This window comes from Rhinolophus ferrumequinum, chromosome X, assembly GCF_004115265.2.
Source record: "Rhinolophus ferrumequinum isolate MPI-CBG mRhiFer1 chromosome X, mRhiFer1_v1.p, whole genome shotgun sequence".
NCBI classification, from domain to species: Eukaryota; Metazoa; Chordata; class Mammalia; order Chiroptera; family Rhinolophidae; genus Rhinolophus; species Rhinolophus ferrumequinum.
Genome location: NC_046284.1, coordinates 98,431,917 through 98,446,080, shown reverse-complemented (window position 1 = coordinate 98,446,080; position 14,164 = coordinate 98,431,917). Strand labels below are relative to the sequence as shown.

At 43.6% G+C, this 14,164-nt stretch overlaps 1 pseudogene; it reads right to left on the bottom strand.

The window, feature by feature from the left end:
• Positions 1–833: 833 nt before the first annotated feature.
• On the bottom strand, positions 834–10,412 carry LOC117018986 (ralBP1-associated Eps domain-containing protein 1-like; annotated as a pseudogene).
• Between the last annotated feature and the right edge of the window lie 3,752 nt (positions 10,413–14,164).

Sequence of the window (14,164 nt, the reverse complement as noted above, 5' to 3'; positions counted from 1 at the left end):
TCTATCCATTAGGTAGATCTGCTATGTCTCCCAGTCTTGGCAGTGTGGTCTTATATTGTAGGTGTTCTGTTGGACCCAGGGGCATAGTCTCTCTGGTCACCTGAGCTGGGTGCTTCAGGTTTGTCTCTTCTGTGGGTTGTGTGTGTCCTCCTGATGTACTTGAGCCTTGATTGCTGTTGGCATGTCAGTGGGTGGGAATGAGCCTCAGGCAGACTAGCTGTGAAGACTGGCCATGACTACAAAGGATGTGCTGTTGTGTGGGTGCTGACGCCACAGAGCAGGATTTGCTTTAGTGGGGCTCTGGTACCTGCCAAGACCAACCTTTGGGTGTATTGTTTTGGGGGCTAATTAGGTGGTGCTCTGCTGTGGTGTGAAGCTGACCACCAGGAGTCTTGATTCTCGGGCCTCTTGGGAGGGGCTCTGGTGCAGGCCCAGGTCAGCGGCTGCTTGTGCCCAACCTGGGTCCACCTGGTAAGCACCACAAAGTGATCTGCAGTTGGTATCTGTCTGTTCTGGACTTGGAGGTGCCTGGGAGTGGTTGTGCTGTGAACTGATGCTTGCTGCCACTAGTGACAGGCTTGGGGCCACTTGGAAGAGGTACTGCTGCCCCAAACAAGCATTTATTCTTTTTTCCCCCAGAAAAAGTCATCCTGACCCTTTTATTGTTGAAACTCAAAAATAAAAGATACTTAAATACAAGGATGAACATATAGGGCAAAATAGAATAAAATTAAATGTTGAATTAAGCAGTAAGCTGAACGTTTGAGTCTTCAAATTAGCTTAAACACAAAACTTTTAAAAAATGGGTATGTTAACAGTGAACAGCAACTGGCTTATAGGTGAGAGAATGGTGGAAGTCGTTCCAGTTGAACTCCAGGGAAATTCTCTCCTCAAGAACATCCTTGACTTTTTCTGTCTGACTTATTTCGTTTAGCATAATAATCTCAAGATCCTAAGTGAAATAAGTCAGACAGAAAAAGTCAAGAGCCATATGATTTCACTCATACATGATATATAAAACTGAAAACAGAAGAACAAGACAAACAAATGAAAAAACAAAAACTCATAGACACAGACAATAGTTTAGTGGTTACTAGAGGGTAAGCGAGGAGGGGGTTGGTAGATGAGGGTAAAGGGGATCCAGTATATGGTGATGGAAAGAACTGACTTTGGGTGATGAACACACAATGTGATATATAGATGATGTATTACAGAATTGTACACCTGAAATATACATAACACTACTAACAATTGTCACCCCAATAAAGTTTAATTAAAAAAAAGAGCATCCTTTAATTGTTGCTGCAATTCACTGTTCAATCTGGCCAAAACTATGTTGGTTTCCTTGCTGCATGTAATTGCTGCCTGAATAGCTTTCTTATCTTTCACAACAGACCTAGGCATATATAAATCTGTGATGCAAAAACAGCAGCTAAGACACCTTTCTTTTGTGCATGTTCATCAACATCTGGCCTTAAGTCATCTTCTGATCTTAAGTTCTTCTTTGAACGGGTTTAGGTGGTAGAGCAAGAGTTGGTGTAGCTTTTCTCACATTAGCGGGAGCACTAGCAGCTTTCTTTTCTTCCCTTTTACTAGTGTCTATTTTAGCAACTTGAAGAGAACTTGCAGGATCAGAAGCTATTTCAACCATCAAGACCTCTGGATGTTTCTCAGCTTAATCACCTTATTCTTTATTTACATTAGATGCAGCAAATACTTCAAATTGGCTGAAATCTGCAAAGTGTGGTTGTTCTGGTATCTGTTGAGGTGAGGTACTGGAGGTACTGGTGTGAGTCATTAGGCTACGGGCTTCCACTGGGCGATGCACGACTGGATCGGGAGCCGGTGAGGGCTGTGGTCTTGGGGGCACTGCAGGAGGATGGGCCCCAGCTCCAGCCTGTTGTTGATCTGTGGTGACCATGCAGGTCCGATTCATACGTGTAGATGATGATCTAGAATGAGAGGGTTGGAGCCTTGGAAGGGGAGGGGGAGTGCAGTGCTATCAGGTGACGGTCCTGAGTCCAACCTTTAACGAGGTCCATTGTTCCTCATCTAGTCTGGGTCTGAAGTGAAAGAGTCCGAACTACTGTAACCATTGGCTACAGTATTTCCAGAAGCAAATTTCACAATGAATTGATCTAATTTTCTTCTGAAAGGCCATATATTTTCACAAGTAATGGGCTAGTGGGATTAGTATGATCACTGCCAGTTCTTTTAAGTTCCATTTCCTGAATGTGGATTTTGCTTGGAGTCATCCGAATGGGAACTGGATGAAGAATAGCAGTATCAGGGTCAACTGGTGCAATGTCGGGATCAAAGTGGGTCAGAGCTTGTGAGCTTGAAGAGTATTCACTAAATGTCTCCCACTGCCCACTGCTCTGATTCATCTCCAGCCAAGGCTGGCTCAGTGACGGCATTGACGGTGACTTGCTTGGAGGTGCTTCTGCAGGAGAGCCTGAATCACCTACCTCAGCTGTCTGATCTTTTCAGAACTGGAAAAAAAAAAGTGATTTCCACTGTAATTTGAATCTGTAAGAAATTTACAGGTAAACATAATCTAAAAAACAAAAAATGGCAACTCTTTAATTAAGAAAGCTTTTAGAGTATCACTATTTGCATCCATTAATAAAAACAGCTTGCACTTATTGAGAACTCACCATGTATTGGGCATGTGGTTAAGACATTTATGTGAATTACCTCATGTCTCACAACACCAGAGGGAATGCTATTTTTACCCCCATTTCACAGATGATCACAGGGAACTGAAAGAGAGACATGGATTCCCTAACAACTTAGTAAGTGGCTGAACTTAAATTTAAACACATGCAATAGAATTTGAGGACCAGTGCACTTAACCATTAGTCTACATGGTAATGAATAAATGTGAAGTTTACAAGCTCTACGAGTGATGATAATGTGACAAAGTCTGCTGCAAGAAGTCAGTAGGAAAGAGATCCTACAAGCCTGGTTAACAGAAATCTCAGTCCAGTAGGACATACCTTTAACAGGTTTAATCAGTTAAGTACCAATAATACTAACTGATATGGTCCATGGTCTGCGAAGTCAAAGAGATTTCTGGAATTATTCTAAGAAGGGCAGTAAATTTGAACAGAGTCTTCTGCTGTGTATTAATGCAATGCATAAGTTCAAAAAGTTGAACCCAGGCTCTGATTGGGCAGAAGTCAGCTGCTGGGATCTTTTGAAGAAATTCACTGGAGATATGAAATATAAAGAGAAAGATGAAATATAAATAGAAATGGATTCTTTTAAATGGCTACTAGAGTGTGCATATTTAACCAATGAATATAATGCTCAGTTACAAATAAAAATTACAACAAGTGAATTAGCAGTTTTTCTAATCCAACATTCTGTGTTCAGTAATAGAGTATGATTACCAATCTGAATCTCATATTTTGAGAAAAGCTTTTCGATCCCTTGCACTCCTCTACAGGCTTCTAAAAAAGTACTTGAAAATGGCACCTCTTTTTGCTATTCTCCTCCAAAGTTTGCTTTTCTGGTTCTAAAAATCATAGAAAGAGTGGGAATGGCAGGTCCCAAGAGTCCTTGTTAGCCAATGAAGTAGGAGTGGATAAATTTATGATGAAATACCAGTTAAGTGCTTTCTCTTAGAATGCCCCTAAACCTTTTGCTTCCTGCCAGAGAAAACAGAAGTCTGTACTTGAAGGAAACTGGCAAGCCAGGTGAAGGGGGCCAGGAAATCTCGGATATAGATGATGAGATCCTTGAAACGGTCCATACTGGTGTCCAGACAGAGCAAGAGGAATGTGTTTCTGGGACTGTGCTGAAAGATTAAGAGAGGAGAGAAAATAACGGGAGTGAAGTTCAAAAAGAATAAAAGATGGAGAGGTGGAAAGAGTCACGGAGACTTTGGAGGCGGTGCTCTGGCGTCTGGGAAGTGTGAACTTGATTAGGAATAGAAGGAGAAAAGTGGAGATCACCGGAGTAATAAGGTCTAGCAACTGAGTAAGGAGGTTACCAAAGTGTCATTCGCATCAACACAGATTCTTCTCTATATATATCTAGGTGATCTGTTTTGTGTTTTGGATTCTATGCCTGCAGGATGTCAAGACCATAAAATAATAAAAAATTATAATAATTTACAGTACCATAGCACTTTATAATGTGATATCAAGGTGGTCAGTTTTTCTTATTTTTGCCTCACAGACAGCCCTTTTTTATTATAATTACGAAATCCATTAATACAGTTTACCTTCTATGGCAAAATATTTTAAGACTGTGAAAGAGGAAGAGGTCAAGGTGTTAGGTATTAAGGTATTAAGATATTTCAGATGTGGAATATTTGACTATGAGTATGTCTCTTAGGTTTGAGAAAAGCCAGTTTGCTTGTTTGAAGTGTGTTAAAAACGCAGATTATTTAGCTGATTTGGGGCCTGAGGGCAGTAAGAATAAAGGGAACATATAAAATATATATGGTTTAGTTAAGGAAAGTAAGCAGTTCATGAATTGGGCCTCACTTGCCTTCAGTTGGCTACCGTGAAGTCATTTGGAGAACAAATATATATGTTTGTCTTGGGTGGGTAAGTCCATCAAGAAGAGCAGGTGCCAGCATGGAAAATAATCAAACTGCCATGGCCGAGAAGCAGCAATTAAGTAGCTCTGAGAGATGAAAGGAAAGTGACGTGTATGTGTCAAACATGATTCCAGCACCACCACATCCTCAATGCTAGCTGTGTCAGCATTTCTTTTCCTGCTCAAACAAAATCCACAAATACTACCAATGTTTATTTTTCTTTTTTAAAGAGATAAGATTCTATATTGGTTGAAGTAAAAAAAAAAAAATCCACCTAAGCTTATCAAACTAAATGAGTTGGTTTGTACATTAAAATTTCAAAATGTACAAATTTATATCATTCCTCGTACTTTACAATAATATACTTGCTTATCTCATTTTTGTTGGATGAAACTAATATATTTAATATAAAACAAAAATTAAAATCTAAAGTCCACAGTGGAAACTGAAATTATTATTAGACTTTGAAGAACGGGGTGATACTTGTGAAATTATAGCTATTTATCACTGGATTTCATGTTCAAAGACATCTCTTCTGATGATTATAATCTTTGTGTGTGGTTGTGATTGAGAAGCAAATATGTGATCAGAATTTTAAGGTGATCATTTAACTTTTTTACTAAGATACTATTTTCAAAGTTCTGTTCTATTAACAAGTGTGTATTATTACAATAAACTTCCTTAAATAGAGAATTACTTAATTAGGTATTTCTAAGGGATCTCATTTTTTTAACTTATTATTTAGAAAGGAATAACTCAAAGGCCCAAAGAATTCTCATATGTAGGTAGTGAGTACCTCAGAAGTAAAAGTAAAATCTCCCTTCTCCCAGGCAAGTTCTTGAACACAAAGTTGACAAATGTTTTCCTTAAAGCAGCAACCTATCAGGCAGCTCAAATCACTACTGTTTTATGAGTCAGAGCATCATTTTTAAGGATGTTTCCGTGTGAGCCTTTGGATCTTGCTTGTACCTTTCCTCTTTATAGTTCCTCCAATTTGGTTTGTTGAGTGGTAGCTCTTCCTAGCCATGTTTTCCTTGTCATGTATGTATGCTAATAGTGAAAATGATTACTCAAACAAACTCAACTAAAACCAAAATAAGTTATGTTCTTGTTGCCTTAAATACCAGTCCTAAAATAAAAACTTGCTCTAATCTTTCAGGTTTATTTTTCCCAGAAGACTTTTTTAAAATGTCTCACGTAATCATCTGCCTGTAGTCACTAATGCCAACAGACAGACCCTGTCCCAGTTTTAGAAAGATTCCAAGCCTTGTTGGAGAGGGAAATCATGATTGCAATCAATACTCAAGTTGATCTTGCTGCTCCTGTTTTTCTAGTTTATGTCCCAGTTCTAGAAATTTAGTTTCCTCTTGGGATCAAGTCCACATCTTATGACTCAGTTTTCTATCTGGACTCTGCTAGTATTCCTGATCTTGAAAAGCAACCCAGCACATCAGTGACTTCAGGATTGGGATTCTGATTTTTTTCATTCCTCCATCCTTGCCACTTGAGACCTGATTCTGAACTTCACACCCCATGCCTTAGGGCTGGCTTTCTGTTTCCTCACATCTCTTTTCAAGTAATAGCCTGTCTGCTTACTACATCTCAATACTATATTGCTTCTCTGTAGGTTCTCGTTTTTTGTGCCCTGTATGCCAGCTCTGTCACCTTTACTGTAGCTCCTCTGGCTAACTAGTTACCTATCAGTGTCTCTCAAGATAACTGACTTTTCCTGTATGGCTGGACTCCCTGACCTGCCGGTAACTTTTCCTCTACTAAGTACATCTAATTCCAGGCCCAAACTCTCTAGGATTGGCTTTCCATCTTGCAATCAAACCTTCTTTGAAGAGCCATTCAACAGAGAAAACTCAAGTCCTCTATCCTAACTAACACTCTCTGTTCCAAGACCTCTTTGAACATGGCTATCACATTTAATATTATGTACAGGTACTTATTCAGAATTTTTGACAAATCTTTTATTCTCTCTGAAAATTATAGATTCATATGTCTAAAATCCACTAGACATAAAAGCTATAAAAGTTTAGATAAAATGTGCACATTCTTTAAAAATATGTCTTTATTTTACCACACATAAACTATATCAGAAAAAGTATAGCAACATTTCTGTTTAGTCTATTAAAAAAATGTTGCTTATTTAAATGAGTCATTATAAGCTTGTCATGTAGAAGACATCAATTTTAACATCACAAAAGAAAACCTGTGCCTCCATTACCATGACATTCAAATTAGTAGATGAACTACAGACACAAAGAAAAACCATCAGAATTACAGAGAGGAAAAGTATGACGCTGTGCTTGCTTCTTTCAACATCAATATATATATATTTTTAATTGGAGTTAAGTTGAATTTGATTCATGTATTCAACTTGTGCTTGAAAATATTTTTATCTAGAAAAAAATGAAGCCTTTTTTCACACTTATTCCCTTAATCTATATCAGCTTCACTTATAATCTAACCTGATGAAGGTATGTTACTTCTTAAATGAACCTTACGTTATCCTCTCAACATTTATCCATTAACATCTTTTGACATAAGACATGGGAGGTAAATGCATGATAATGTGGGTTCACAAGCACATCTCCATTTCTGAAAGTTATTTTTAGAATGACACTAGGAAAATAGTATCAAATAAAATATAAATCTTCAAGAAAAGCCCCCCAATTTCTAGGAATACATTCAAAAGCAATGGTAACACTTTTTGAAAGGCAGTGTATCAAGGATTTTAAGAATTTGAGTCAGACAAACATGGGTAAAAATCCTGATTCTACATTATATTTGCTATATGACTTTTGACAAGTCTTTCCTCCATTTCATCATTTGTCTACATAACCATACTTTTTAAAAATAACAAATGAGCTAATTTATGTAAACTGCTTAGCAGTGTGCCTGACATGTGGAAAGTGTTTAATAAGCAGTAGCTAGTATTATTATCATCTGATTGTCAATAATCACTGTATCCTTATAGTTCTTGACCTTTATTTTCATTAACTTGTATTATAATATTCTGAAATTCCTTTGGTAATACTCGGTTATAACATTGTATCACAGACTCTATGTATGAGGATTTTTAATATTTAATCAGGCTGTGGTATTTTGCTTTTGAAAAAGGGTGTATTGAGATATGTAGAGAAGATAAATGAGGACATTAAAAAGGTGCATTTTAAGTAGTTTATTTCTTGACAATACATTCAGATCACAGGAAAATCTATTCTTTCATATGAATTCTTTTGAAACCTCTTGCCCAGAGAGGCTACGGGATCATTCATCATTTCTCACTGTTTCTACATCCATCACATCTTTTTCCTCTGCTTTCCATGTGATCTCCTTAGCTTTTCTGATTGTAGCAGTAAGCAGAACTAATGAATAAATTCAGATTTGGGACAAAGACAAAGCACAGTGGCCAGATATGACCTTAGGTCTGCCTATCCTATGGCCATCAGGGTATTCGTGTCTATCATAAGAAAGAGCTTATTACATCCCAGCTGTGCCGAAGGCTAGGGTGGGCAGTACAGAGAGGAAGTTAACTGGGCATAATCTGCCAACTCTGGCAGACATGTTTAGGTGATGATCACTTAGCATTTATCAAATGTTCCCTGTACTGTCTCTGTCAAAACAAATCCAAGTCTCTGCTTTGAAAAACCTTGTGTCTTCATAAAGCCAAAAAAAATAAAATAAAATAAAAAATAACCAATAACAACAATAGCCGAGTAGACATATACAAGAGATGCTGGTCATAGATTTATGCATTTTATGGTAAGAAAAGTAAACAAACAGAATATGATCCTCTTTCTCTATTGTAGCTCTACGGTTTTGGTACTATTGAGTTAAACTGTTGACAGTGGGGGGAAATTCAAGATCATGAAGTGGTAGGAACTATTGCAGAATATCCCCCATCTCTCCTTTTATTCAGAAGCCCCCCTTGTTAGTTCTCCTTTTCTCTGTAAATCTGAAAACTTACATTAATCATATTTAATGTTACCAGAATTGTGCTCTATTTGGAAGGGTGGGGGATCAAAACAGAGTACAAAAGAAAACCCCTAAGAATTCTTCACCTTTAGGGAGCGAAGACACATATACTTGGAACAACCACCAAACAATCCTAATAAAAATATTAAATTCTAAATGTTATCAAACAGACAATAGGGGTTAGAAAAGAAATAAATCAGAGAAGACTAGAATAGTTAAAAAACTTATGGATTCAATTAAATTGTAAATGAAGTTTAAGTATCAAATTTTAAACATTGTTTATATAGTTACTTTCTTTGTATTTATCCTTATTTTTTCTTTAAACTGAAGAATTGTGAGAGAATCCTCAAGATTTGCAGATGCTATTTAAAAACAAACAAAATGAGGTCAATTCCCTCATAAAGTAATGAAGAAGGAAAAAGAAAGAAAGGACTTTTGCATAGATTGATGCACTTTCTTGTTCTGGGTTACAAAATTATAAAGGTAGTGATTGATTGAAGATCTATGAAGAAAACCCAAATTTAAGACTTGGACAGAGGAAGATAATCCACAAGATAAACCAGAGATGGTCATAGTGATCAGAGGACAGCCAGGAGTATGGAGGACCAGGATATAAATTTTCTATTGCTTTTTTTGTTAGTATTTTTTTTCTTTTGTTGTAAGAGCACTTAATATACGAGGTGTGATCAAAACATGTGTTGAATGCTGCTGCCGAGTGCCATCCAATGGAAAGGCAGGGAGCTTATCAATATAGGGAGCAGCGCGACGAACCTTAGTAACAGTGTGTGACAAGTTTCAACTTGTTCGGTGCAGTCAGTCGGGTGTGAGCTATGATTGAAAGAAGGCGTGTTTTAAAGTGTGCCATAAATCATGGATCATGAACAACGCATTAACATGAAATGGGCAAACAGTTTCATCCTCCATCGTGACAACGCTCTGTGTCACACATTGCTTCTGGTATGGAAATTTCTATCAAATAAAAACATTATGGTGTGTCCTCATCTACCTTATTCACCAGATCTGGCACCATGTGACTTCTGGCTCTTCCTGAAAGTCAAAATGACCATGAAAGGTAAACGTTTTGAATCAATTCAGGACATCGAGGCAGCCATGACAGAGCAACTAAAGACACTCACGAAAGAGGACTTCCAGAACTGCTTCAGAAAGTGGCAAGAATGGTAAGTGTGTTTGAAGCAGGGGTGGGGGTGGGGTATTTTGAGAGGGATTAATGGCAATGTGTCTTTTTTTATCACACCTTGTAAGATCTATGCTGTTAGCAAATTTTTAAGCATACAAGTGCCGTGCAACGAATTTATCATCTTAAAACTATACCCATTTATTCCATCACAGTTATATTGGTCAGAAGTCTGGGGACAAGGTCTCACAATCTAAAATCAAAGTATCAGCCAGATTGGTCTATTACCTGGAGACTCTGGGGAAGAATCTGTGTATACGGCCTCCGGCGCCGCGCTGCGCGACCCGCGTGACCGGGCGCGCGCCACCACACGCGCGCGCCGGGTTGAGGCTGCGTGGCGACCGGCGGGGGGGGGGGGGGGGACGTTTCCTCCGGCGCCCGCCCACGTGTCCGCGTCCCCCGAGGCACGGACAGACGCGCGGTGTTGACCGTGGGCTGCAGCCGAGCCCCTCTGGCCCTGGGTTTCCCCGGCCGCCCTGCGCGCGTGAGCATCCGGGGGCTGGCCGAGGACCGTCGGGGCTTCACTTTACTTGCCCCTGGGAAATCCGCTGCGTCCCCATTATACAGCCAAGGCAACTGAGGCCCAGAAGGAAGACGTGGCCGTGGAGCGGCGACGGCGTGCTTTCCCCCTGGCCCGTCCGGCCCGGCGCGGGCAGCGCCCGGCCGCATCCCTTGAGTCATCCCGGAGTCAGAAGGCGTCTCTGATCAGGGCCCCCGCGGAGAGCCAAACGGTGCCGGGAGCGGTCCCCCTATGTCTCCTCTTCCCCTTATTGCAACTCCCGAGGCAGGTGCTGTTTACCCACATTTTACAGGATTCCGCAGTCAGAGTGACACGGAGGACATTCCACGAGAAAGGCCTGAAGGCCGAACCCCTCAGGAGGCTCCTTCCCAGGCGGGGTCTCCGCACGAACGCCCGGCCCAGGCCCAGCACCACGCTGCCGCTGGACACCAGAGCTCCTGGGGGAGGAAGCAAAGCCCCCAGGGCACTCAGGACGACGCCCCAGGGCAAGGGGAGGTGAGCCGGCTCCCCAGGCAAGGCCAGGCCCTTGGCCACCCCAGGATCCAGCCACCCACCTGTTCCCGAGGTTGGAAGGAGCTTCCTCACTAGACAGCCATGGTGGGAACGCATGGAGGGAGCGGGCCCCCCCTGCCTCCAACCGAAGGTCACAGCAGCCGTCTTGCTCGCACCAGCTTTCACAGTGAGCGACCACCAGCACCCCACTTGTGCGGGAACGGCTTCAGACACAGCGCGGACCACACCCAGCGCCTGAGGCTGCATCGCTGAAGTGCAGGGAGGGCTCCGGCCACAGGGCCCACCTCCGGGCCCCTGGGCTCCAGCCGGGTCCTCGGCCCAGGTGTGCGTGCAGGGAGGGCGGCTCCAGCACTGAGGCTTCCACTAGCCTCCCGCACCGCGGGGCCTCGCCTGGCTGGTGGGTCACCCGGAGGGCCCTGCCCATTCCGCACCCCACCCCGACCCCTCCTAACACCTTCCCCGAAGGGGAAGGCCCACAGATGCCAGGCCTGCGGGCAAGGATACCTTGATCGCCAGGGGAGGAGCAGCAAGAGCTTCCACCAGTACCAACTGCGCCAGCTCCCTAGAGATCCAAGTGGGCAAGAGGCTTTTCGTCCGAGGCACCTGCCTGGCCATCTTGCGCTGCTGGACCCAGGTAGGGGCAGGGCAGGCGGCCTGGGCCAGGCCGGAGGCCGGGAGGCTTCAGGCCCAGGAAGGTCCCCACCTGGAGAAGGTGCAGGGCAAACGAGCCCTCCCAACACCTCCCAGGGCTTTCCCCAAGTTCACGGCTGACCCCACTGCTGGGCCTGTCGTAACAGGAAATGACAGCACCTCCCGTGTACTGAGGGCTCACTCTGTGCCGGGCTCTGTGGTTTATGGAAATTCTCTCATTTAAGTCTCACAACATCCCTGTGAAATTGGTGTTAGTATCAGCATTTTACAGACGCCAAAACGAAGTCTCAGAGAGGTTCAGGGACCTGCCTAAAGTCACACAGCCTAACGGAGACCCAGGTCCCCTTGCCTGACTTCACAGCTGTCCTACTGCGCAGCTTTCTCCTGCTGTGCACGAGTTAAGTACAGGCTTGACAGGGTATCTGTTTATCGAGCACCCATTTTCCTCGTGGCATTTCTACAAAACATGGTTTATACTAAAGTGAGCAGGTCCTCCTTTGCACCAATGGTTGAGATGCCACCTGAGAATGTCAGAGACATTTCGTGTGGAGGCCAGTGCTTTTCAGGCTCAGCCCCCGGAACCCGAAAGTGACCTCTTCACAGACCTTTGCCTTAGAGGGATGTTGGCCAAGGAAGTGGTGCTCTGGGACCAGCTCCTGGGGGGGGGGCCTTCCTGGGGGCCCCATTCTACCGGGTGGCTTGGGAAGGCCAGCCAGGACCCCCGGGCTCAGGTTTCCAGATTCCCAACAAGAGATTGATCTTCAGGATTTGAGCTTTTGGGAATTCCTGAAATTCACTTCTGTATTTTTCATAACTTTAGATTTTTTTTTATAAATAAGAAATACACATTTGGTAGTAGTCCCACAGACCTGTAGGCTATAGCAAGTATTCTACAACCAGACAATACCAGAGAACACGAGTGGGTAGTATTCAAATAACAAAATGTTTAAATCCTCAACAAGACGACCTGCACTCCTCATGTGCTGAAATTGCCAATTTAAGGACTTAATTGTTTCCCAAACTTGTTATTTCTTGGAACATCATAGGATTTGCATAAGATATACGATGCGTGTAAACTGATTAATATTTATTTGTGCGAATGACTGACTGTGAACAGCAGAACCAGGCCACAGACACATTGAATATGGCAATAGCTACAAGAAAGACTGACTGGTCTGTGACTTCTCTGTGCTCCTGTCCCAAGTTCCAGAAGTGTCTCCCTTACCCTTGGACTCGGGTTGTCAGTGTTTCCTGCTCTTGTTTTCTACTCAATGTCAGCAGATTTCTTCAACCTAGAAAGGCCTCTAGGTTCCTCGTTAAGCGTTAATTCTCACAGGAGAATTACAATACTTTTTTCTAGTTTCCCAATTTTTTGACTGATTGTTCTTGGGATTCAGGAAAACATCAAATTTCCAGAAACTGTCAGGAAGGACTTGCCTATAAATACTCATGTGGGCTGAGCAGGATCAGCATGGCAAGTCTGCTGCAGAAATAGTCACCGAGCAAGCTTCAAGCCCCGTCGCGGCAGCTCCACGGTTTCAGGTGCTCCGTGCCAGGAGACCCAGGTATGGATCCCAGCCCTGCCCACTCCTGCCTGTGAGACCTGGGGCAAGCCTCCTTACCTTTCTGAGCTTCAGTGGGATGGGTAGAATGATGCCTGGGAAATAATATACTTGCTTTGTGAGGCAACAGTCTAGAAGGTTAAAAGTGTGGCTGTGGAGTCCCAACCTGAGGTTCGCATCGATTGAGGGCAAGTGCTAACCAGTCAGAGCCCCATTTCTGTCTTCCATAAAATGGAACAACGGAGCCCACTTCAGAGGATTTGAGTTTACATGAGATCACATGTGAAAATGCGTCACACAGACCGTGGTGCCTTGTAAATGCTCGACAGACGTGGGCCGGTTGTAGTGAGCTGTTGTGTCTACCTGACAAGGCAGGTGTGAGGCTGAGGGAGGTTCCGCCGTGAGGTGCTTTCCGAGCTGTGAGGTGGTACCCATACCCTTCTCTTTCCTTCAGAGATGAGACTGGCAGAAGCTCCTGGCAGACAGTAATATTCCCTGGGAACGCGTCCTCACCTCCACAGAAGGTGGCTGTGCTGAGGAGGACGTGTCACCACAGTTACCTGGAAAACAGGGTCTGGTTGCACTCAAGCAAGCCAATTCCAGCGTCATCTGCTTGGGGCACACTTGGGGTGTGGGGGGAGGCGTGTGGGGAGCCCATTTTTCAGGAGGCGGCTTTGGAGAAAGGCGCCTGCCCACTGTAGGCTTGTTTAACAGGGACTGAACCAGGGGGGGACGTGTGACAGAAGGAGGGAGGGGCCTGGCCTTCCGAAGCCCTGTGGTGGGCTGAGCTCAGGAAGCCGCCACCGAGTAGCCGAGTAGCCGAGTAGCCGGAACCGGTGCAGCCTGCGCGAGCACTTCCCAGGCTCATTCATTCCTGGAGTGCAGACTCAGCGTGGGTCACAGGCTTTCCCAGACGGTCTTGTGGAGTCCTGACGGCAGCGCCACAAAGCCAACAGGAGCATCACTCCGTTTTGCAGATGACGGCTTGGCGTCAGGGCAAGTTAAAGGCACTGCCCAGGGTCATGCAGCCTGTATGAAGTGGAGTCAGGTTCAGAGGGGGTCCAACCCATTAGCCACCCTCCCCACCCCCCAAGGCTGCCTCAGCTCACAGGAGCCAGGTGTGAGCTGGAACAGCAAGAAGGAAACGCACACGTAGGGGATTTAGCGCCTCCACGGCCTCCCCTCTC